This window comes from Zalophus californianus, chromosome 2 (assembly GCF_009762305.2).
Source record: "Zalophus californianus isolate mZalCal1 chromosome 2, mZalCal1.pri.v2, whole genome shotgun sequence".
Taxonomy (NCBI): domain Eukaryota; kingdom Metazoa; phylum Chordata; class Mammalia; order Carnivora; family Otariidae; genus Zalophus; species Zalophus californianus.
Genome location: NC_045596.1, coordinates 112080306 through 112106677, shown reverse-complemented (window position 1 = coordinate 112106677; position 26372 = coordinate 112080306). Strand labels below are relative to the sequence as shown.

At 36.7% G+C, this 26372-nt stretch overlaps 1 long non-coding RNA gene across 2 annotated transcripts in view; it reads left to right on the top strand.

The window, feature by feature from the left end:
* The window catches only part of LOC113925748, a 126164-nt gene that overhangs the window by 39357 nt on the left and 60435 nt on the right, over window positions 1–26372 (top strand). For both annotated transcript variants that reach the window (XR_003521042.1, XR_003521041.1), the window contains exon 3: window positions 22181–22278. This is a non-coding gene — a long non-coding RNA (uncharacterized LOC113925748). The remainder of the gene's footprint in view (window positions 1–22180; window positions 22279–26372) is intronic.

The window sequence follows — 26372 nt, the reverse complement described above, 5'->3', positions numbered from 1 at the left end:
CAGATAATTGCCTTTGAAGAAAGCTTTTTCCTCAATAATTCAAATTATTTAAGTTAAAACACTTGTTTCCCAAATTAACTCAGTAATTAGCACTCTTGTTTTACATGCAAATACAAATCAGAACATAAATTCTTGCATAGTAATAAACTAATAAACTTAGATCTCACACTTTCAACTTCATTTTGTCTTTTGACCAACACTATGCCCAAGTTCCAATTACAATTTCACACAAAGTAGTGGCATCTAAATGCAAAACAAGATGGAAACTTAATTTATAAAATTGCATTATATTTCTTCAGTTTTTAAAAAATGTAAATCAAAAGAGGATCATATATACTAAGGACATACTTTTAAGATTACGAATTAGGTATTAAAAATTAGCTTGTCTATTCAAATACATTCACATAGTATTTATTTGAATAAATTAAATATATAGAGAATTTGAAATTTTTACTTGTTCTAAACAAAATGCTTTTAATATATACTTAGTAAAGCAATTGGAAATTGTGGTAATTATGGCTTCATAAAATATAATACTTCAAATCATAAAGAGATAATTTATATGCAATGCTTGAATATTTTATGCTTTTTAATTATACAACCTTGATATTCTTTGCAGTGAAAATTATCATCTATTTTCAATATCATTATGAAGGAAAATAAATCTGCATAGCAGAACCATGCAAATGTTATTGCCAGACATTAAATATACATGTCAAGAAGTTACAAAATGACATATACTCTTGAGACACAATGCCACCCATATCATTAAATTTCAAGAAATACTTAAACTGCCATAATCAATTGAAAACTCATTATTTGTGTATCTCTCGCAACATATCAACTAACTTTGAGAAAAGGAACAAATTAGTTCAACAAAGGTGATGCAGATTTTCTAAAGTTTTATAGTTTTTCGTATATATGTCTGCAGTAAAGACATTTTAAAAGCAAAAACAAATGCTATTCAACGAGTATAGTATGCCTTTATGTGCTTTTGGTATATTTATTTAAGTAGGCTTTATAAATATACATTTTTTTTCTTATTTCCAACTGTTTGCATTTACTAATAATCCTGTGGTAAAAATACACTTTGAGAATTTTACTTATTTATTTATTAGAGAGCAAGGGAGAGAGAAACAGCATGAGCGGGGGAAGGGTCAGAGGGAGAAGCAGGCTCTCCGCTGAGCTGGGAGCCCAAAGTGGGACTTGGTCCCAGGACTCTGGGATCATGACCTGAGCCAAAGGCAGTCGCTTAACCAACTGAGCCACCCAGGCGCCCCTATGAAAATATACTTTGGAACTTTATGGTATCCTGGAATCAAACACATGTCCATTTAAAATTTGGGGGTAAAATATTGGCAAGTTGCCTTCAGGAAGATTGTATTAATTTATGCTCTCACTAACAGCACAGGATAATCTCTGAATTATTATCCCTTGAAAACTCTAAAATGATACTTTATTATTATTTTACTTTGTAGTTTTTAAAGGATAATTTCTATGTTTAGGGATAATTTTAATCATTTTCATTATATAATTTTTAATTTTTTGATTTTTTATGATATTTTTTAAGCATAAAATTAGCAGTTTATGGACAACTTGTACCTCATTCTTTATGGTATCTAAGTTTGCATCATGTTTGAAAGGGTTCTTAACTCCAAACTTTCAGAAGTGGTACTGATATTTTTGATTTTATGTTTTATAAGAACTTGATTCATAAGAAATATACTTTGAGTGCAAGAGATTCTATTTTTTTTAAGATTTTATTTATTTATTTTGACAGAGAGAGACAGCGAGAGAGGGAACACAAGCAGGGGGAGTGGGAGAGGGAGAAGCAGGCTTCCTGGTGAGCAGTGAGCCCGATGTGGGGCTCGATCCCAGAACCCTGGGATCATGACCTGAGCCAAAGGCAGATGCTTAATGGCTAAGCCACCCAGGCGCCCCTGTGAAAATATACTTTGGAACTTTATGGTATCCTTGAATCAAAGACATGTGCAAAAGATTCTTAAGGTAACAATTAATTGGAATGAAAAAGTTTCTCTATTTTTTTAAACTTGTCAGTATTTTCATATTGAAACAAATAATTTTTATATATTTTTTAGAGATTTTATTTATTTATTTGAGAAAGAGAGAGAGAAAGCATGAGCAGGGGAAGGGGCAGACGGAGAGGGAGAAGCAGACTTCCGGCTGAGCAGGGAGCTCAATGTGGGACTCGATCTCATGACCCTGGGATCATCCTGGGATCATGACCTGAGCCAAAGGCAGAGGCTTAACCAACTGAGCCATCTAAGTGCCCCACGAATAATTTTTTTAATACAAAAATAAGTCTGACTTTATCTGTCCCTCCTCCCTCCCTCACATCCCCTCCTTCCTTCGTCATTTCTTTTTCCTTCCTTCCTTTCACCAGATATATATTAATCAATTATCACACCAAGGTTTATGGTAGTGCAGTTTTTGCATTTTGCTGCTAGAACAATGTGTCAACAATTACGATTTTTTCCTGAGCCCCCACCACAAGTTTCACTTTCTGAATACGCCAGCAATTGTCAGCGAGTTTGCTAAACAATGATTCCTCAAGGCACCTGATGCATAATCAGACTTGTCCCTAAAACCTTTTCTTTCAGTATCCCTCATGTCAAAATGCAGCTTGTAACTTTTTCACTCATGTAGACAGGTATTATAAAGACATACAATAACTATTTCTTTTTTTTTTTTTTGATTTATTTATTTATTTATTTATTTATTTGAGAGAGAGAATGAGATAGAGAGAGAGCATGAGAGGGGAGAGAGTCAGAGGGAGAAGCAGACTCCCCGCTGAGCAGGGAGCCCGATGCGGGACTCGATCCCGGGACTCCAGGATCATGACCTGAGCCGAAGGCAGTCGCTTAACCAACTGAGCCACCCAGGCGCCCAACAATAACTATTTCTAAATAATGACATATAAGTGAAAAAAATCTTGCTTTCAAAGACAGTTTTATAAGAATTTGAGAGTCACGAGCATGCAATCCAAATTCATTTTATTGATTGAGGTTTTCTCATGTCTCAGATCTGGTTCTGTTATATGAGTACATGTTCAGCTGGGAGGCAAAGAAATGACTTTATTTTCAACTTTTAATACTTGCCTAAACCTTATCAAAATCAAATATTATAAGGTTGTTATAAAAGTCGAAAAATCCTCAGTGCTTTTTATCCAGTGACTCATGCAGTAGATTGCACACATGTTATTGAAGATTGATATCTATTAAATACTGAAGAAGTTAGAATCAATAATGCAGTGTTCCTTTGTATTAATTCTGCACACTAGCCTCAGACTAATTTTAGATAAATGCATGCAAATGAGTGTGATCATAAAGAGTTCTATGTTGCTTTAGAAGTAATAGAACTATTCTATGTCAGCAGGAAGTAAAGGGTTTTTTTCTTACTATTCCTAAATTGTTTGTAATCACTATTCTTAACAATTTTGAAAATTTTCTAATTATAAACTCACAGAACAGTCCAAATGTCCTTTGATGATTAGATTGAAATTTGTAAATGATTACATTTTTATTTTTTATTTTTTAATTATTTCTTAAAGATTTTTACTTATTTATTTGACAGAGAGACAGCTAGAGAAGGAACACAAGCAGGGGGAGTGGGAGAGGGAGAAGCAGGCTTCCCTCTGAGCAGGGAGTCCAATGTAGGGCTGGATTCCAGGACCCTGGGATCATGACCTTAGCCAAAGGCAGATGCTTAATGACTGAGCCACCCAGGTGCCCCAAATGATTACATTTTTAAGCAGTTAACCTGAAAGTACCGAAATAGGTGATTTGCATCAGATGATTTGGGCTGCCTCTGTGACTAACATCTGGTCTGTGAGCCCCAGTGGCCTGGAAATAGTCATTTTTAACAAGCTTACCAGAGATACTTACAGACTCGAAAGCTTATCTACTTTGTTACTTCATAATTTTTACTTGGGAGAAGTAAACAAATCATACATACAAGTTTATCTAATTTGTGACTTATTTTTACCCAGATGGCAGGATGGAAAGAAGGAAAGAAAGAAGAAAGAGAACATTCTTAACTTATATAAGAAATACTTTATGTATTATTACTTCTATTATTCATATACAGATAATGAAAATGTAGTCTTAAGGTGGTCAGATATTTTTCTCAAATTTTAATGACTTCAAAATTACTTTTTATTGGCATTCTTGTACACTGCAGGCAGGAAGTAACATGGAATAATCTTTTAGAAAATAAATGACATTTTAAAAAAAATCATAGAATATTGAACCTAGCTTTAATCTATTTTAATTTATTGATCAATCTACCTATTTATCTTCCCAGGGAATTGAAAACATATGTATAGATACATAATTAAATTAGGGTATTTTTAATGACTTTATTAAAAATGCTAAAAATTAAGAAATATCCTAACTGTCCACCAACAGAATGGCTAAAAATTGGTGATCTATTTATACAAATGGATTTCTACTCAGTCATGGGTAGAAACAAACTACTGATACATGCACTTATGGGGATGAATGAAAACCACTATGATGATCAAAAGGAGTCATATTGTATGGATCCATTTACATGAATGACTAAATTAGGTAAACCAGCTAGAGTGAAATAAATCAAAATAGTAAATGCCTCTACAGTGTGGGAAGTGGGGGAAAGCAATGGACTGAGAAGGAACATAGCCTACCGAGGTGACAGAAATGATCTATATTTAATCTGTAATCTGCCTAGTGGTTTCATTGTTGAATACATGCTTTAATATTCATCAGACTGTTGCGGAATTGCAGGATTCTTATCTCATGGAGTCTAAGAATGAATCTCATGGACACAAAAGGGTGAAGTGAAGTGCAAGTTTATTAAGTGAAGGTGAGAGCAGAAGGAAAGAAACAGCTCTCTAGAGTGAAAGGGGTCCCAAAAAGGTTGCCACTGAGGGCTTTTAGTGGCAGTCTTTTATTGAAAACTTGACCAGTAAGCTTGTGGCCTCAAGATTCTTGTACCATCTTGGTTTGAGCAAAGACTATTGAGAACATCCTTAATGACTTACTTCTTTGAGGTCTCATCATTTTCTGTGATAACAATGTAGCCACCAAAGAAAACACTCCCTAGCATCCAGGGCCAGGTGATCTGGTCTAGTCTCTTATCTCTTGTTCACTCTGTCTTAGCATTTCTGCCTGCCAGAAAGAGTTTCAGAGTCTAGTCAGGGGCCCCTAGCTCTCCCTGCCTATACCTTAACCTTTTCCTTACTCAGTACTGTAACACTTAATAGATGCGAATTATGCTATATGTAAACTAAAATCCAAATGACAAAAAATGGTCTTCCTAAAAAATGCTCTTTCTAAACACAGCATATCAAACATTATTATGTACCTAATATAGGCTAATATGTTTTATGGATTTATTTACACCTTACAAAAGTGTTTTATCCACTTTTTCATTGAATTTTTGAAAAATATGAAGTTTGCAAACTACATAAAGACTATTACAGATGACAGAGTAACATAATCTTTCCAAACTGGTCTCCTGGCTGTTCCATCCATTCCCAAGGTATCAATTGATATTCATTTCCTCTGTACAGCGCTATAGGTAATTTTTGCATATAGAAACATATGTATGTCTCCCCATTAATTATAACATATGTTGTGCCATTTCTGTGCTATATATCTTTCTCTTCTCCCTTGATATAGGTAGGAGAACATACATTATGTGACAATTTTAAAACATGCCTGCAAATACTTTAAAACTCCTCCCAACAAGTGTTGGGGTCTATAACCAATCCCCTTTCCTTAAATCTGGGCTGACCTTAGCAACATATTTGTAACTAAATTCTGGCGTTAGGTCAGAAGAGGTCATTCTTCTAGGAGCACCTGGGTGGTGCAGTCCAGTTAAGGGGTGACTTTTGATTTAGGCTCAGGTCCTAATCTCAGGGTGATGAGATTGACCCCCTGCATCCAGGCCTTCGTGAAGACCACTGTCAGGCTTGTGCTCAGCCTGGAGTCCGCTTGAGATTCACTTTCCCTCTCCCTTCCTCTCCCATTTGTGCTCTCTCTCTCAAATAAATAAATAAATAAATAAATAAATAAATAAATCTGTGAAAGAAAGAAAGAAAGAAAGAAAGAAAGAAAGAAAGAAAGAAAGAAAGAAAGAAAGAAAGAAAGAAAAAAAAAAAAGAAAGAGTCATTCAACATCTATTTGGCTTAACTCCATGGGGAAGCCCAGAGGGAAACCCCAAGGGGCACAGTAAATCCATTCCCAAATTCCTGAGCCCTACAAAATGTGAACAAAATACAATTTTAAGCCATGAGGATTTATGATTGTATATGAACCACTGTATCGATGTATGTTTAATATGTTGCTATACTGTATATATGTATATTATATTCAAAATAAACTATTTCCTTGTTTTTCCAACCTATTTAATTTTTAAAGAAAACATTATTTATTTATTTATTTGAGAGAGAGAGAGAGAGCATGTGCACAAGTGAGGGGAGGGGCAGAGGGAGAAGGAAAGAATCTCAAGCAGACTTCCCGCTAAGTACCGAGACTGACCCAGGGCTCAATCTCAAGATCCTGATATCATGACCTGAGCCGAAATCTAGTTGGCCACTTAACCAACTGAGCCACCCAGGTGCCCCCCCAACCTATTTACTTTGAAAGCCTATATATACAATAATATAATTATTGTATCACCTGTTGATGGATATTAAAGTTTGATTTCTTATGTTTCTGTCTGTGCATTTGAGCAATTCAGCTTCTCTTCCAGACTGCAGGGTTGCTTTTGCAAAAAGTTCTCTACCAGTCAGCTCACTTAGGGTTTCTGGGTATGTCTTCTGGTAATGTCCTTGGGACAGGTTAGGACTGCTATTATGTCTATTTGGGGGCTAGGCAACTGAACTCTGAGGATGGGGTGGGGGAGAGGAGTTACCACTGACTGAGAACAGTTGGATAGCACTGCTGGCTTGGTTCCCTATCCAAGTGAGGCTGCAGGATGGGCTCCATGCTTTCCTGGATTCTCTGGTTGGGGCTACTAGATGGTCAGAACTGGGTATTATATTCAGTAGTAAATGGGACAATGACTTAGCTTCTTGTGCCGGCAGGGAAGCAGGACAAGATCCAGGGCCTGTATGGCTCGTTGTCTGGGGATCCAGATCAGGCCAGAGTGTGCACTGAATTCCCTGGTTAGGTGAGGTTCTGCTCTGCAGATGGGGGAAGCCATGGGCTGTGGTCTCTCTTCAAGTGCTGCTGTATGCAGAGCTGTTGAATGGGCTCTGCAGCAACCCATGTGCTCAGGTTAGGTTCCCTGGTCAGATAGGCTGATGGTTGTGTTCAGAGATGAATGGGGCTATGAATTAGATTCCCTGCCCAGGAGCAGTAAAGCTTTACTCTAAAACCAGTAAAGTTCTTTGTTGTCTTAACTCAAGCTGACTCAAACCCTAAGCTCCCCCACTGAATGGGGCCACCAGCTTTGCTCTGTAAACTGTAGGGTCCACCCACCCATCTCTGGCACCATGGCTTCCAGGAGTTGTCTTCTGATCAGAGGGTCCTGAAGGCACTCCCACTGCTGGTGGGGTTAAGTACCAGACCCCTGGCTGGTGGAAGAGGAGGGGTCAATCCAGGCTACTCTCAATTTTCCAGCTGGCTTTCTCACTGGGAGGGGCTGGGAGCCACCCTCAACCTTGGCTAGGAAGCCAAGTGCATAGCACAGACATACTCCACTACCAGTACTGGCTTTGCTTCAGAGGCAATCAGCTCTGCTTGCCTGTCACTCAGTTTGAGTTCCTCTGGGCTGCACTGCCTCCAGGAGTTGTCTCCAGCCCTTCTGGACAGATGGGCAGAAAGACACTTTCCACAGGAGATGGCAAAACTCCTTTGAGTTTCTAAATAGGGCAGGTAGATCTGCACTCCACCATGTTCCCTGATTAGAGTGCACCCCAATATGGTTCTCCAGATGAGCAAAACCACTGGTTGGGATCACTATTTGGGCGATGCAGGTATGAACTCAATCTGCCAAGATCTGTGGGTTGGTTGTTGTAAGTCCCTACCCTCTTCTCCATCGCAGTCAGATTCCCAGTGGTTGAGACCCAAAGAGTTCCCTGCAATCCAGGTGGTATGAGATCAGAGCAGGGGCTTCCACAAAGTGAGGGGAGGAGGCTGGGCCCCCTGAGAAAGGAGAGGCTTGGTGGAGACCTCTCAGCATGGTGCTATGCTGCCCTGGGGAAGGGCCAATTAGGTCAACACATAGCCACTTCTCTTACCCTTCAAATGCAGTCTGTGGTGCAGGGTGTGCGTTAGCCTCACACCTGTGTTCTAGAATTCTCTCAGTGCTGTCTTCTTCTTAAATAGTTGTTAGTTTTCTTATGAGGGAGAGCAAAGTCAAGAACAAACTATGTTGGGCGCCTGGGTGGCTCAGTTGGTTAAGCGACTGCCTTCAGCTCAGGTCATGATCCTGGAGTCCCCGGATCGAGTCCCGCATCGGGCTCCCTGTTCAGCGGGGAGTCTGCTTCTCCCTCTGACCCTCTTCCCTCTCATGCTCTCTATCTCTCATTCTCTCTCTCTCAAATAAATAAATAAAATCTTAAAAAAAATGTTAAAAAAAAAAGAACAACCTATGTCACCATCTTGGTGATATCACCTCCCTGCTGATATTTTTATTGACATCACCTTAAATGTGTGAATTGAATAAGGAAAACAAAATATTTTATATTTTGAATGTCTACCAAATGCCTTTCCATTTATTCAAGTGTACTCTATGCTTCTTAATAATGTCTGCACATAGGTTTTTAAATTCATTTTGAACTTATTTGACATATTCTTATTACTTTTGAAATTAATTCTTCTACTATGGCTGTTGTGCATATGAATATAGTCATTATATGATCTTTGTACTATTATTTTATACATTTTTCTATTTTGTAACAGAAATTTGTACAATCCTTTCAGTTCTAAGTATACTATCATATCTTCTGCAGAATTAAAAAAAAATTTCTCCCTATTCATGTTTTATATTTCTCATTTTTTTCTGTTTTAAAAATATTGGTTAGTAATTTCAGAGTAATATTACTTAATTGGCTGGTGGTGTACATTCTTGTCTTGATCTGACTCTAGTGGGTATAATGTTTGTGTTCACTCACTAAAACAATGCTGGCTTTGGGGGATTAATTGATAATTTTGTAATTATTAAGAATGTGTTAATCTGTTTTAACTTATTAAGGGTGTGTGTGTGTGTGTGTGTGTGTGTGTGTGTGTGTGTGTGTGAGAGAGAGATAGAGAGAGAGAGAAAGAGCAAGAGAGCGCACACGCAAGTGTTGACTTGACTTAGGATTCTTCCCACCAGACCAAGAATTTTTCTAATTATATATTCCAAAGAGCACCTTTTCAGGCTCCCCATCTGTTCCCATCCTGAAGACCCTGAAATCAATTAGTCTTCTTCACAATTCTCTGCTGATCAAAACACTCTGATTACTGTCTCTGTGGCCTGGTTACGGTAATTTCATCCACCATTTATTCTACTGGCCTCTCTGAAGGTTAAGTGCTACCAACTGGCTCCTGTTTCTTAGAATGCTCATTATTTCCACTGAAGGCAGGGAGTCCAATTCCATTGCAACACCTCCCATAATCAGCTCCTGCTTAGAAAGAACAAAAATAAAGCCAGAGACTTTCAGAGATGATGGTGCCCTTCTGTCTACCATTCCCCCAATGCATTTCTTAGTTTCTTCAACATTTCTGCATGCTGCAGAAGGAAAAGTATTTCAGACCCCGTTATAGAATAGAGTTGAGTAGGATATTCTTGAGCATAAATTGGACCCTCATTGTTGAACCTAGCTTCAATTAACCAGCCTAGAGACCCTATTAATGTCACTCACAACTTTTTAAGCCAACACATTAAATCTCATATCATTAAGACAAGACTTTGTTTCCTCTTTGTTAGCCTAATAATCTTAACATCCACTCTCCTAAATGATCCCCAGTATCCTGCCACCACAAATTGGTAAAGTTCTGCAACTCTTTCAAATATAGATGTCTTCTTTTGGATCATTCTCAGTCTGAGATATGCTGAAATTTAATTTTTATAGCAGCTGAAAGATGAGTAGGTGCTAAGGGCGACTGACATCCCTTTGTGAGACAAGGGTCCCAGTTAAAGCCATTAGAATGTATTTATGCAGAGAAAAATATCGGATGGGAGACAAGACATGTTTTTCTCTATAAGCAGTATTCAGGGATAATTAAGGATTCTCAGCCCCATATAGGTTCACCACAGTGTCTTAATCCCATTCTTCAAAAACTCAATACTCCTCAAACATGTGACTATCTCAATTCCTAAATCCCATTTTTAGGGTTTATGTCCAAAACTACTTCTCGTATAAATTTCAGAATCATTGAAGATTGAATAGGAAGAGAAGGAATACTCAAATAGGTATGAAGGAAATATTTACAAGGGTGTGGCATTGTTTAGGGGAATCAAGAGTAGGTAAGGAAACCCAGGGCTAGCAAGAACACCTCTGTGCCTGAAGGGAAAGGGAGCCTTGTGGAAGTGGGCTTTCTGGTAAAAGCTGCAAACTTGGGTCGATTTAAGCAGTCTATTAGGGAGAGGGTGAAGATAAAATGTCCATCCTCTCTCTACCTTGCCATAAGAGACCCCACTACTTCCTCCCATTAGCCAAACCTTATCACAGAAGGCAAAATTGTCCTGTTGATACAGAACAAAAGTGTCAGCCTTCCTAGAAACAAAGGGGGTGAGGAAGGGATGTGGAAGAAGGGAGAATATACAGCTCAGTGATACCTACCTGGCCTCTAGTGCCTCTTGCACAGTGCGTCCAGAGAAGACCGTACAATTAACTGGTATATCCACATTTTTATTGCTACAAACAAGAAATTTAGGGTTTTTTAGTTCATTGTGTGCCACTCATCCTTAATTAATGGCTCATTCCTATGAATTATCTGGATGAGTTTTATTCTGTGTCTTAGCTCTAGTTTTTCCTGCATGCTTTAAGATCCATCTCCACTACTTTTAGCAGACATAATCCCCTTTTTTGCGTGGCGGGGGAGGGTCTGTATTTTAGCTGGTTCTGAAATTTGTTTCTCATTTTTCTTGTGAGTATGAAATAGAGAAAGAAATGTTAATTTTATGCCACTATATTCAGGCCAGAACTACTCTCACCAAATAAATGCTGTTATAAATGTTCCTTCATTTAATATGAAGATTATAATATATTGTATCAAATATGTCAATATTCCTTCAATTAACCATGTGCCAAATTAAACTATCAATAAATAAGAGAGCAAAACAAAGATTTATATAAACTGGCAACAAGAAATGCTTTCAATGTTACAAATTTGCGGGTGCCTGGGTGGCTCAGTTGGTTAAGCAACTGCCTTCAGCTCAGGTCATGATCCTGGAGTCCTGGGATCGAGTCCCACATCAGGCTCCCTGCTCGGTAGGGAGTCTGCTTCTCCCTCTGACCCTCTTCCCTCTTGTGCTCTCTATCTCTCATTCTCTCTCTCTCAAATAAATAAAATCTTTAAAAAAAAATGTTACAAATTTGCACTTAATGATCTACTTACACGCTAATTTCCCACATCAAACTGTATACTCTTCAATAACCCCAGCACCTATGTGATCTAAAAGTCCTCTGGAATGTTTAAATATTTTATACAAATTTAGTAACATTTCAACTTAGAATTCAAGACTAAATCAAATGTGAAATTATTTATTTTGAATTGAAATTTTTTGAATTATAATTAGAAGATTTTTACTTTAATAAGCTAAACTTTGTTAAACATTACAAATATTTTAAATACTAATTATTTCAAAAATATCAATACTATGAGTATTATTGACTTAAACTTTTATAAATTTAATTCTAAATGTCTTTGCAGTTCGAAGTTGATTACTAAGAAAGCAATTACACCATCTAAAATCATCAAGGTTACCATTTCTATTTGCCCAGCTCTCGAGACCAGTAGAGATTTATTAGGAATAATGGTTGGTTTCTTGTCTGTTACATTGATGGACATGGAGAGTCCATTTAACAGTCATTTGTCAATGACTCTGTAAACCAAAGAAGATGATTACATAGTCCTCTCCCTACACTGTGCTTAGTGATATTAGCAGCCCTTAAAATGATTGAATAACTTATATGTATTTTTCTAATTTGGGGCTATTAATATGTTTAAATATATCTCTCATATTAGATATTAATATGAAAATTCATTTTTCTCTCTTTTCAAGTTGTATCTGATAATGGCATCACAATTTCTAAAGTCATCATAATGACAGTACTTATTTGCTTCTTGTTTTCCTGTGCCCAATCCTAGAACATGAGCTAGTCATTTCATCAGCTTAGCATATCTTTTATAATAACCAAGAAAAGACATATAAAATTATCCTATGTACAAGTAAAGTTTACTCTTCAATGAAGAATTTTTTTCAGTCTGACATATAGACCATTTATCATACCTAGTAATCAATCCCAGATTACTGATAACATTTTAATTCACTTTCATAGGATCACACCACTTAAATTAACTTTAAATCATGTTTCACAATGGACATAGGCTCTATACCTGTAGCAAGATTTATTCCAATGAAATAAATAGCATGTATTTTTAAAGGTTGTCTTCTGATGTTAGTAAAATACATTCTTAGATACTTTAACTAGATGCTACATTAGTCATTCCTATTACAATCAACCTTCTATTCATATGCTCTGTCACTCTTTATCACACTAAAGAAAGTATCTAATGTTTTATAATGATGAATATTTCAGTGATAAAGATTTTTTTGGTCAATGTCATTGAAAAGATGAATAACTCTAGCTTACTTAGACTCTAGCATGAATTAGAAAATCCAAGCAAAATGATATATTTTTTTAAAAAACTTTCAGGTAGAAATGTAAATGACTTTACCTAAAATTAGTAACATATTTAGAACTTTTATCCTCTCTCAATTCTGAGGAATATGGTGTTTTAATGACTTTTTTATTCCCCCAAATGTTACTCTTATTTACTTACTTATTTATTTATTAATTTATCTTTTAAAAATTATTTTTGGTTTTCTTTTTTTTACTGAGAAGTGGATGTTTGTATGCAGTATTAGTGATTTCTATTTTTTCTGCCAGCTCCTTAATAAATACTAATAAAATAGAATACCAATAATTATCTACCTGAGGGTCAACTGCACAATCTCAAACATGAGTTGATGAAATGGAACATGATCAGGCACTGCATTCATGACTCAGTTGGGCACTTTCTAGTTTTTTGTGTGTTTTGACCTAGAGAAATATTTGCTTCTTATTCCCAAGCCTTCTTAATCATCACTTTTAATCATACAATAAGCTAGGTTGTAGAATATTCAATACCATTCACAATTTTAAAATCAAAAGAAAAACACCTAAATAAAGAGAATAATTCAGATAATATCATACCAACTACCTTTTGGAGGACACCAGCTCAGCACATTCTTCTATGCAAAAAAGAAAAATACATCTCAAAATGCATTCATTCAATAAATAAAGCAAGGGGTAATCTCTGGTAAACAATGAATGGCATCAATCATGGAAAGAAATCCAGCAGAGTGTTTAGCAGATAGTAGTAACCCACTAAATATGTGTTGACTAAATGAAAAAACACCAGAAAGAAAAACAAATGCTAGTTCTAAACTGTGGAATGCAGCATAGTGGCTAGTGGCTACTGAAATAGATTAAGCTAACTATCATTAAAAGAGATATATGGCAGCAGAGCAAGATGGCGGAGGAGTAGGAGACCTGGATTTCATCTGGTCTCCGGAATTCAGCTGAATAGGGATCAAACCATTCTGAACACCTACGAACTCAACAGGAGATTGAAGAAAAGAATAGCAACAACTCTCTGAACAGAAAAGTGACCACTTACTGGAAGGTAGGATGTGCGGAGAAGTGAATCCTAGGCGATATTTGGGAGGATAGACGGCGGGGGAGGAGGCCTCCGTCGGCCGCTTCTGGCAAGTGCTAGAGCCGCGGAGCACAAAATCGGAACTTTTAAGAAGTTGACTCCGCTGAGGTACGTCGCTCCAGTGGCTAAGCAGGGGGTGGAACCCTCATGGGACAGTGTGGTCTCAGGACCCTCGGGGTCACAGAAAGACTGGGAGTGCCTGAATGTGGCAGAGCTCCCAGGTATCGGAGCAGGGAAGCCGGCTGCAGAGACGGAGCCAAGGCGCGGCTCTCAGCTCGGGGTTGCCATAAACTGTGATCCGCGGCCCAGTCGGGCTACTGCTCCTCCAGCAGGGACCCAATAAACAGCAGAGCTGGGGAGACTCCCCTTTCTCCCCCAGGAGGAGCAGCGTGGGAGCGCACCACAGGGGTCTGCTGGGTTTGGAGACTCCACACGAGGTCGGGTGCCAGAGATAGAAAAGCTCGGTCACAGACTGGGTGAGCACGAGTGCAGCCAGAGACTGGGGAGACCAGAGTGATTAACTGCTTTTCTCTGGAAGCTCACTGAGGAGCGGGGTCCCCAATTCTCAGCTCCTCCAGGCAGAGAGTGGGAGGACATCATTTTCACCCTGGTCTTCCAAAGCTGTACCGAGAGCTTGCAGGGAACAAAAGCTCCTGAGAGCAAACCCCAGCAGCTTGCTTAGCCCGGACCAACAAGGGCGGGGCAATTCCGCCTCCGGCAACCACATTTGGGAAAGACGGCAACAGGCCCCTCCCCCAGAAGATCAGCAGGAACAGCCAGCAAGCCAAGACCAAGTGTACTGATCAAGGAGAACGGGAGAACTCCAGCGCTAGGGGAATACTGCACATAGAATTCATGGCTTTTTTACCATGATTCATTAGTTTTTCAAAGTTAATTTTTTAACTGTTTTTTTTTTTTTTGAATTTTTCTTTTTCCCTCAGCAAAAAGAACAAGAGGTAGTACCCTCTGCCAGTGACCTACTCAATATGGACATTAGTACGATGTGGGACCTAGAGGTCAGAATCATGACTTTAAAGATACTAGCTGGGCTTGAAAAAAATGTGGAAGTTATAAGAGAAACTCTTTCTGGAGAAATAAAAGAAATAAATCTAACCAAGTCAAAATAAAAAAGGCTATTAATGAGGTGCAATAAAAAATGGGGGCACTAACTGCTAGAATAAATGAGGCAGAAGAGAGAATCAGCGATATAGAAGACCAAATGATGGAAAATAAAGAGGATGAGAAAAAGAGAGAGAAACAACTACAGGACCACGAGGGCAGAATTTGAGAGATAAGCCATACAATAAGGTGAAACAACATTAGAATAATTGGGATCCCAGAAGAAGAAAGAGAGAGAGGGGCAGAAGGTATATTGGAGCAAATAATAGCAGAGAACTTCCCTAATGTGGGAAAGGAAACAGGCATCAAAATCCAGGAGGCACAGAGAATACCTCTCAAAATCAATAAAAATAGGTCAACACCCCGACATCTAATAGTAAAATTTACGAGTCTCAGAGACAAAGAGAAAATCCTGAAAGTAGCTCGGGAGAAGAGATATGTAACCTAAAATAGTAGAAATATTAGATTGGCAACAGACCTATCCACAGAGACCTGGCAGGCCAGAAAGTACTGGCAAGATATCTTCAGAGCACTAAACGAGAAAAATATGCAGCCAAGAATACTATATCCAGCTAGGCTGTCACTAAAAATAGAAGGAGAGATAAAAAGCTTCCAAGACAAACAAAAACTAGAGGAATTTGCAAACACGAAACCAGCCCTACAAGAATTATTGAAAGGGGTCCTCTAAGCAAAGAGAGAGCCTAAAAGCAGCAAAGATCAGAAAGGAACACAGACAATATTCAGTTAACAGTCACCTTACAGGAAATACAATGGCACTAAATTCATACCTTTCAATAGTTACCCTGAATGTGAATGGGCTAAATGCCCCAATCAAAAGACACAGACTATCAGATTGGATTAAAAAACAAGACCCATCAATATGCTGTCTGCAAGAGACTCATTTTAGAACCAAAGACACCCCCACATTGAAAGTGAGGGGGTGGAAAACCATTTACCATGCTAATGACACCAAAAGGAAGCTGGGGTGACAATCCTTATATCAGACAAATTAGATTTTAAAACAAAGACTGTAATAAGAGATGAAGAAGGACACTATATCCTACTTAAGGGTCTATCCAACAAGAAGATCTAACAATTGTAAATACCTATGCCCCTAATATGGGAGCATCCAATTATATAATTATATAAGGCAATTAATAACAAAAGCAAAGAAACACATTGACAACAATACAATAATAGTGGGGGATTTTAACACCCCCCTGACTGAAATGGATAGATCATCTAAGCAAAAGATCAACAAGGAAATAAAGACTTTAAATGAAACACTGGACTAAATGGACTTCACAGACATATTCAGAACATTCCATCCCAAGGCAACGGAATACACAATTTTCTCTAGTGCTCATGGAACATTCTCCAGAATTGATCACATCCTAGGTACAAATCAGGTCTCAAATGGTACCAAAAGATTGGGATTATTCCCTGCATATTTTCAGACCACAATGCTTGGAAAATGGAACTCAATCACAAGAGGAAAGTTGGAAAGAATTCAAATACATGGAGGCTAAAGAGCATCCTACTAAAGAATAAATGGGTCAACCAGGAAATTAAAGAAGAATTAAAAAAATTCATGGAAAGCAATGAAAATGAAGACACAACTGTTCAAAATCTTTGGGATACAGCAAAGGCAGTACTGAGAGGAAAGTATATAGCAATACAAGCATTTCTCAAGAAACAAGAAAAGTCTCAAATACACAACCTAACTCTACACCTAAAGGAGCTAGAGAAAAATCAGCAAATAAAGCCTAAACCCAGCAGGAGAAGAGAAATAATAAAGATCAGAGCAGAAATCAATGAAACAGAAACCAAAAGAACAGTAGAACAGATCAATGAAACTAGGAGCTGGTTCTTTGAAAGAATTAACAAGATTGATAAACCCCTGGCCAGACTTATCAAAAAGGAAAGAGAAATGACCCAAATCAACAAAATCATGAATGAAAGAGGAGGGATCACAACCAATACCAAAGAAATACAAACAATTATAAGAACATATTATGAGCAACTCTATGCCAGCAAATTAGATAACCTGGAAGAAATGGGTGCATTCCTAGAGATGTATCAACTACCAAAATTGAACCCGGAAGAAATAGAAAACCTGAACAGACCTATAACCACTAAGGAAATGGAAGCAGTCATCAAAAATCTCCCAACAAACAAAAGCCCAGGGCCTGATGGCTTCCCAGGGAATTCTATCAAACATTTAAAGAAGAATTAATACCTATTCTCCTGAAACTGTTCCAAAAAATAGAAATGGAAGGAAAACTTCCAAACTCATTTTATGAGGCCACCATTACCTTGATCCCAAAACCAGAAAAGACCCCATCAAAAAGGAGAATTACAGACCAATATCCTTGATGAACATGGATGCAAAAATTCTCACCAAAATACTAGCCAGTATGATCCAACAGTACGTTGAAAGGATTATTCACCATGATCAAGTGGGATTTATCCCTGGGCCGCAAGTTTGGTTCAACATCGGCAAATCAATCAACATGATACAATACATTAACAAAAGAAAGAACAAGAATCATATGATCCTCTCAATAGATGCAGAAAAACATTTGACAAAGTACAGTATCCTTTCTTGATCAAAACTCTTCAGAGTATAGGGATAGAGGGTACATACTTCAATATCATAAATGCCATCTATGAAAAACCTAGAGCAAATATCATTCTCAATGGGGAAAAGCTGAGAGCTTTTCCCCTAAGGTCAGGAACGCGGCAGGGATGTCCACTATCACCACTGCTATTCAACATAGTATTAGAAGTCCTAGCCACAGCAATCAGACAACAAAAAGAAATCAAAGGCATCCAAATCAGCAAAGAGGAAGTCAAACTCTCACTCTTTGCAGATGATATGATGCTGTATGTGGAAAACCCAAAAGACTCCACCCCAAAACTGCTAGAACTCATACAGGAATTCAGTAAAGTAGCAGGATATAAAATCAATGCACAGAAATCAGTGGCATTCCTATACACCAACAACAAGACAGAAGAGAGACAAATCAAGGAGTCGATCCCATTTACAATTGCACCCAAAACCATAAGATACCTAGGAATAAATTTAACCAAAGAGGGAAAGGATCTGTACCCAGAAAACTATAAAATACTCATGAAAGAAATTGAGGAAGACACAAAGAAATGGAAAAACGGTCCACGCTCATGGATTGGAAGAACAAACTTTGTGAAGATGTCAATGCTATCTAGAGCAATCTACGCATTCAATGCAATCCCCATCACAATTCCATCCACTTTTTTCAAAGAAATGGAACAAAGAATCCTAAAATTTGTGTGGAACCAGAAGAGACCCTGAATAGCCAGAGGAATCTTGAAAAAGAAAAGCAAAGCTAGCGGCATCACAATTCCGGACTTCCAGCTCTATTACAAAGCTGTCATCATCAAGACAGTATGGTACTGGCACAAAAACAGACACATAGATCAATGGAACTGAATAGAGAGCCCAGAAATGGACCCTCAACTCTATGGTCAACTCATCTTTGACAAAGCAGGAAAGAATGTCCAATGGAAAAAAGACAGTCTCTTCAACAAATGGTGTTGGGAAAATTGGACAGCCACATGCAGAAGAATGAAACTGCACCATTTCCTTACACCACACACAAAAATAGACTCCAAATGGTTGAAAGACCTAAACGTGAGACAGGAGTCCATCAAAGTCCTAAAGGAGAACACAGGTAGCAACCTCTTCGACCTCAGCCGCAGCAACTTCTTCCTAGAAACATCACCAAAGGCAAGGGAAGCAAGGGCAAAATGAACTATTGGGATTTCATCAAGATAAAAAGCTTTTGCACAGCAAAAGAAACAGTCCACAAAACCAAAAGACAACTGACAGAATGGAAGAAAATATTTGCAAATGACATATCAGATAAAGGGCTAGTATCCAAAATCTATAAAGAACTTATCAAACTCAACACCCAAAGAACAAATGATCCAATCAAGAAATGGGCAGAAAACATGAATAGACATTTTTCCAAAGAAGACATCCAAATGGCCAAGAGACACATGAAAAAGTGCTCCACATCACTCGGCATCAGGGAAATCCAAATCAAAACCTCAGTGAGAAGATCTGTACTTCTGAAACAAATAACGCAACATATTTTAAGAAAAAAGAAAAAGAAGAAGATCGCAGGAGAGGAAGAATGAAGGGGAGTAAGTCAGAGGGGGAGACGAACCAGGAGAGATGATGGACTCTGAAAAACAAACTGAGGGTTCTAGAGGAGAGGAGGGTAGGGGGATGGGTTAGCCTGGTGATGGGTATTAAAGAGGGCACATTCTGCATGGAGCACTGGGTGTTATGAACAAACAATGAATCATGGAACACTATACCAAAACAAATGATGTAATATATGGTGATTAACATAACAATAAAAAATTAAAAAAAAAAAACTCAGTGAGATACAACCTCACACCACTCAGAATGGCTAAAATTAACAAGTCAGGAAACGACAGATTTTGGTGGGGATGCAGAGAAAGGGGAACCCTCCTATACCATTGGTGGGAATGCAAGCTGGTTCAGCCACTCTGGAAACAGTATGGAGGTTCTTCAAACAGTTGAATATAGAGCTACCCTACGATCCAGCAATTGCACTACTGGGTATTTACCACAAAGATACAAATGTAGGGATCCAAAGGGGTACGTGCACCCCAATGTTGTTAGAAGTAATGTCCACAATAACCAAACTGTGGAAAGAGCCAAGATGTCCATCAACAGATGCAGTCAAATGCTCTACCACTGAGCTATACCCCCACGCCTCCATCAACAGATGAATGGATAAAGAAGAAGTGGTATATATACACAATGGGATATTATGCAGCCATCAAAAGGAATGACATCCTGCCATTTGCAATGACGTGGATAGAACTCGAGAGTGTTATGCTGAGTGAAATAAGTCAATCAGAGAAAGACATGTATCATATGACTTCACTGATATGAGAAATTCTTAATCTCAGGAAACAAACTGAGGGTTGCTGGGGTGGCAGGGGGTGGGAGGGATGGGGTGGCTGGGTGATAGACATTGGGTAGGGTATGTGCTATGGTGAGTGCTGTGAATTGTGCAAGACTATTGAATCACAGATCTGTACTTCTGAAACAAATAATGCAATATATGTTAAAAAAAAAAAAAAGAAGAAGTTAGCAGGACGGGAAGAATGAAGGGGAGTAAGTTGGAGGGGGAGACGAACTATGAGAGATGATGGACTCTGAAAAATAATCTGAGGCTTCTAGAGGGGAGGAGATGGGTGGATAGGTTAACCTGGTGATGGGTATTAAAGAGGGCACGTTCTGCGTGGAGCACTGGGTGTTATGCACAAACAATGCATCATGGAACACTACATCAAAAACTAATGTTGTAATGTATGGTGATTAACATAAAAATAAAAAAATTAAAAAAAGATATATGACTTTCTTTTAAATGTACAATAATGGAGAACTGGGAAATGCCAGAAATATTCATTTATATTCATAAATGTAATTACTTTGTGAAAAACAGACAAGATAGCATTTCTGGTAAAAAACATGATTTATCTGCAGGCATATTTGAAACAGAGAATGTGTTTTATCATCTGACTTTAAGAGTCTTGATAACAGCTATCATTTATTGAGTGGTTACTTGATGCCTAGCAGTGTGACAAGGGCTTACATGTATATTAATAAGTCAGGATAGGCTACTTGGCATAAAAAAAATGTAAAACTCTCTGACTTATCATAAATGTTTTGGCTCATTCACATCATAATAAAATAATTTTGGGAGGAAGATGGCAGGGAAGGGGATTCTGCTTCACGTGTTCATTCAGGGACCCAAATTCCTTCCATGTTGTAGTATTTCATCATCTTTAGCATGTAACTCCCAAGTTTTCCAGTGATGGGAAAAGAAGAAAGTAGAGAAAGCATACTCTCTCCTGGGCCCAGTAGTGATAGACCTCACTTACATACATGTTCAATGACAAGAACTAATCATCTGACCTTAGCTGCACATAAAGAATCAAATAATCATATTTTAAAAACTTGTCCAAGAAAAGAAAGCATGTTTGTTGAGTATCTGAAATCTGCCACACATGTGAGCAAATTCATGTAATATCTCATAACATTCTTACAGTTATGTTATGCACCAACAGTAGATATTCCCCCCCAAAGGCTGAAAAACAGCTGAAAGCTACAATGCTTGTAAATCCATGATAGAATTATACTTTGCAAGATAAGTTAGCCATAAAGTAAAAATCCAATAACAGAAAAACTGACTAGTCAGTTCAAAACAATTGTGAAAAAAAATTAACAAATGCTTGAGTTGGTCTGATGATCTGTTTCACAAAAGAAGTTCATGAAATTTCATTAGGAGTCATCACTTTGGAGTATTTAACTTCTCCACTTGGAAAGGACTGTCTAGATACATTTCCAAAAATGTATCAGTGCAATATAATGATATCTCAATAGCTCTTAATCCTTGTAGATTCAATGCCCTCTTTTTATAATAAATATTTTACAAAATCCCTTTTACTAAGCTGAAAGTTAATTAACAAATAATCTAAACTGCATATATGTGTATATTTTTAAAAATTAAATCAACGATAGAATAAAAAGAGAAACTTAAAAAGTAATGTATAATTAAATACTATACAATTCAACTTGTAAAATCTTAGCACAAATATAATAAAAACAGTGAAGTTATTAGATGTCTGCATCCACATATAAAAAAAGTTTGGACGTAAAAATGCAATATTTCATTTAAATAAACATTTCAAACACATTCTCTTTCCACTTGCCATTCTCTAATAAATATCAAATAAGTATTTTGCGTAGCAACAAGAGCAGTATTGCTATCTGTGATGGTTATTTTTATGTATTGCTTAGCTGGGACAGAATGTGTCCAGATATTTAGTCGAAAATAATTCTGTTGGTTTCTGTGAAACTGTTTTCAGAGGAGATTAAAATTGAAATTGATGGAGATTATGTAAAGCAACACTGCCCTCCGTAATGGGTGGGAGACTTATCTAATCAATTGAAGGAAAGTTAGAACAAAAAGACTGGCTTCCCTGGAACAAGAGAGAATTTTTCCATTGTATTGCTTTTGGACTTCTATAACATTGGTTCTTGGTTCTACAGGAGTCAGCCTTCAGACTCAAGCTGGAACATCACCTCTGCTGGATCTCTAGTCTGCCAGCCTACCCTACAGATGTGGACTTGTCAGTTTCCATAATCATGTAAGCCAATTCCATCTAATAAATCTCATTTTGTATATGCATACTCACATCCCATTGGTTCTCTTCTCTAGAGAACCCTGACTAATACACCACTGGTGATAAAGTTTTCATAATTGTGAACTACTTATTTAAACACCTAGATCAAAATAAAATTATTGTCTCATTTTATTACTGACAAATTTGGAGTATATTAAAATGATGCAACAACATTTTGTCAATATATGGAAAATGGAAATTATTGTCCTAGATATTTATAAGTTTATAACCTATAGGAATTGACAATGAGCTAGAAATTAATGCAGCCCAAGGGACAATCATTGATTTTAGTGAGACTTTTCCATACATTGAAATAAATTCAGCTTGCATAGGTTTTGTCCCCCATTATTCTAGGTGCCCAGTTCAACCCCTTCACTGTTTTACACACACACACACACACACACACACACACACACACACTGAGAAGGTGTCATAAGAGGACTGAACAGAATTATTATCTATACTTAAGACTTCCTTGAGAGCACTTGCTTGTTCCTCAAATATTTCTCCTAATGGAAATTATGGGTGCTGTAAGAGCCACTATTTGAATACTAGCTCTGCAACTTAAAAGCAATAATAATATTAAAATGCTAATACTACTAATAAAAATGATTCTGTTACTGATTTTATAACCTTAGGTAGGTCAGCCTCTCTGGAATTGTATTCTGTCACATTTAATTTTTGGTGTATGATCATTAAAAATGAGACCTGAAGTTCTATCCACTTATACACCATGAATCATGGATCACTACATCAAAAACTAATGATGTAATGTATGGTGATTAACATAACATGATAAAAAAAAAATGAGACCTGAAGAGTCTTTTGATGAGCTGATGATAAAGTCTTGGTGAAATCCTGAGCCAGTCAGGCACATTTACTCATATATCCTATTTGTAAACATCATCACCCTTATGAGGTATTATGGCAATATATCTCAAATTTAAATATGTTCTATGCCAGCCATGTTAGGAATTATGAATCTATAAAATACAACTCCCTATCAATTATACTAGAAATTCAGAACTCTCTTCTACATGAAGCCACTGAGTTGAGAGGTGACATCCTCTAACATCTTTTTGGATAAGGTTTATTATAAAAGCTTAGAAATATTTCAGCTTCATTTGTAGAAATAACACTACTGAATATATATATATAAAGAAAACACATATTTATTATAAATGTTCAGCATCTGTGTACATTTTTTAGTTAAATTGGACTTGTCATTGAGGGATATAATCTGTTTATGAATTGTAAATTTTAGCCTTGATATTACATGATGGCTAGTATCTAATAGACTTTGAGAAGTTCTAACAGAATTTGTAAGTTACTATGTCATCTTTTGCTTCAGAAAGTGTTAACAATTTTGGAATGTTTAGGACAAGTGAAAATCAATTTTTTTTCGTACCTAAAAGTAAAAGCTATTCACACCATGATATTCAGTACTTCCAATCATTCTTAAGTGTATGGTAAAGAAAAGCACTTATAACACATTGATCAACTGATGGAAAGAGCTAAAATGGGAGAAATGTTGTTGATTTCCTATCTACTAAGACTCAGCAAAGATTTTGCTACACTTTCCTTTCAGATACATTTGACATATAGTAAAGCAATAATGTTTATTAATGTATATTAATAATGCTTTAAAGGTATTAAAACAGGATATCTTGGTGTTGTATAAACAAATAAAGAAAAGTAGTTTAGATATCTTTAAATGTAAGATAAATATTAAATATTATAAAGATATACTACTGATACTAAGCATCTGTTTCTCACCAGCATGTGGAATATAAAGAATTTGTTTTTCTTGGTATTATCATTGCTTTTTACTATTCTTGCAGAAGAGTAATCTAAGATCAAAATTTAAAAATACAGCCTGCTTAATAGATATTTTCTTTTAGCATCTCAGAAAGCGGCTTGCCACTCCACTACAACAAAATATTAATAAAACTACTGTCGCCAATGGTCAAATAAGTTTTGAGAATTCTATTAATTCAATTACAGATATGAAGACTACCATGTAATGTTATTCTTTAACTTTTATTTTAAGTGAGTTAGGGAAAGGTGATTTTGTTCTCAAAAAACTCATCATCTTAGAATTTTATGCTATTTCCTAAAATAATGTTTATAAGTAGTTTTCTCAAAGCCTACTTGCTCCACAATAAAAGTCTTATATACTGAGATGTTCTTTCTGATATTTTGATTATATAAAGAAGGAAACAAAGGAGAGACAATTTCCCTTATCTATTCACATATCTATATCATTAACATTGCTCTTGAAAATAAATAATTAAATGACATTTAAAAATTTTTGTATATTTTTTTCCATTATAAACCATCTTTATTTTTATTTTTGAATGACACTTTCAGGCATTATTGTATGTCAATAATATTGACATACAACATTATTTTAGTTTCAGGCATACAACATACTGATCTGATATTAGTGCATGTTGTGAAATGATCACTACAATAAGTCCAGTTAACATCTGTCACCATAAACAATTACAGAACTTTTTCCTTGTGAAGACAACTTTTAAGATTTAAAAGCTTCGTGTAATTTTGATGTTCTGTGAAAATATTAATGAGAGGAAGCCAGTGTCAGTGACATAAAGTAACACTATAAAACCACCTTTGACATCATTGTAAGCTACTGTTTTGGACGTTTACTCATGTTAAACCATTAGCTTTAATAAAGTTGATTATAGTATTTCTATTTGTAGTTCATACTTAAAGCAGAAATTATCAGTTTTCATCAAAGGAGCTTAATATTTGACTGCTGAAGCCTATGAGAGTAAATATCCTAAAGGATTTTCAAAACCAAAGCAAAGCCAGATAGTAAAGCCATTATGTCACAGAGATGTCGACTGTAACATAAACCCAAATCCATGGGACAAAGCACGGGTGAAGTTGTCAGGCAATATTTTGTAGAGTGGTAGAAGAAATGGAAACATACAAATTCCTGAAGCAGAAATGTGGCAATCAACATAGGTGGCATGAAGTTTGAGATTCATGGCAGAGGATCTAGATCTGATTCAATAAAGAAGTTCCTGAGACTTCCCTGGATAAGGTTTATCACAAATTTCTTAATGAAGAGAAACTAGTAACTCATGTTAGAATACCCTTAACAATTTTTAAATTTTCTATTTAAACATTCTAGTATAGTAGTGTTTATCTCATGACTTCAGATAGTCGTTTCTAACCATTAAAAAAAAATCAATTGCAAGTGTTAAAAACAACAGGTCCAGAATGGAGTCGCTTATGCTAAGCCCCATTTTAACAAAGTAAGACTTAGAGTTTCAGCTCTCCTGGAAATGTAATCTTACACTGGTTAGCCAATTAGGAATCTCCTGATCAGCACTAGTTAGGTAATCTGCTTGATAGACCCTCGTCATCCCCTATAAGAATAACCAACCTGCTTCTTGCCTACTATAATTCCTTGTTCCTGTTCCCTTCTGCTTCTAAAAGTCTTCTATTTTGTACAGCCCCTTGAGCATCTTTTTATCTGCTAGATTGGATGGTGCCCAATTTGAATTGATTTTTGCTAAAATAAACACTTTAAAATTTTTAATATGCTTCAATTTATCTTTTAACACAGAATTTTTTGTTGTTGTTGTTAGATATGGATTCCAGAGCCTGAGGACTATCCTATCAGTCAAGACACCAGTTCTTAGTCTGGTTAAAACTACAAATGCCTTAGCAAGTTTAAGTGCAGGAAGATTTATTTCTGATATTTGGTAAACACATAGTTACATTAATCAGTGTTAACTCCTGTCAGACAAAAATCATGTAAATTAACCTGCATATATTCCAATTTACTAATAATTTTCTCAAAAACCATAAAGCTGGGTATACTGAAGCCATTTTATTTTCATTAGATGCTTTACCTTTTAAAGTATTCCTGTATACTTTAGAAATAACCTTTGGAACAATTATACATGAAGCCTTTCATTGAGCAAATGTGACAGCTATGTCCCTTCAGATACCAAGGTCAAAGCAATTTCCATTTTGTCAAATATGCTAAATTTTTCACAAAATGCCTTACATCATTCATTGAT